A 769-nucleotide genomic window follows, 5' to 3' on the forward strand; every position below is an offset into this window, starting at 1 on the left:
CTCATCACTGACAAACCCAGGCTTCTGTTTGTCACTTCAATGTCCCTTCCCTGCAATGGGCCAACCACTCTTTTGAAAACGAGTCATGAAAACCTCATGATACCAACCCCTAATAACACATATATAAATACAGGAAAATAAATAATATAAGCATGAATATTTAAAGCCAGGGAATTTAAAATATAATATTTGCACACTGAGATGTCTAATTTGTTTGCTATGCTGATCAGAGCAGAAAATGTTTCCATAGTTCTATTTGTATATTCATAAGTGTTAGTAGACAGAAATGAATCATTGTTTATACATTTTGGCAGTGAAAAGAAAAAGTCAACTTTATGTCAAGTAGCCTAGGGTCCCATGTTTTGCACATGCTCCTCTTTTGGCATGGAGAAGCAATCCAGTGTGTCAACAAAAGGCAGGACTGAGCAGGGGTGCACTGATGGGAACTTCTCAAATATTCCTGCTTAGAAAAGGAATTTCTGTAATGAGAAATAGGCTCATTCAGAAGTGGGGGGAGCATGCATGCTGAACACAGAAATGTAGAGTCATGATTTTACTGTAGAGTTTCTCCCCAGAGAGACTTTGAAGACCTCATGTACCCAGCCAACCAGTAGTTAGCTCTGGAAACGTTCTGCCTTTCAGTCGATGTCATGGTTATAAGCAAACGGAGATGTCACAGCCATTGATAACTGTTCCAAAAGAAATAGAGCCAGACACTAGTTAAAGGCAACTAAGATTTTATTCAGTACTACTGCAATAGGGGAAAGAG

The sequence above is a fragment of the Lipotes vexillifer genome, unplaced genomic scaffold, assembly GCF_000442215.2.
Source record: "Lipotes vexillifer unplaced genomic scaffold, Lipotes_vexillifer_v1.1 scaffold72, whole genome shotgun sequence".
In the NCBI taxonomy this organism is placed as follows: domain Eukaryota; kingdom Metazoa; phylum Chordata; class Mammalia; order Artiodactyla; family Lipotidae; genus Lipotes; species Lipotes vexillifer.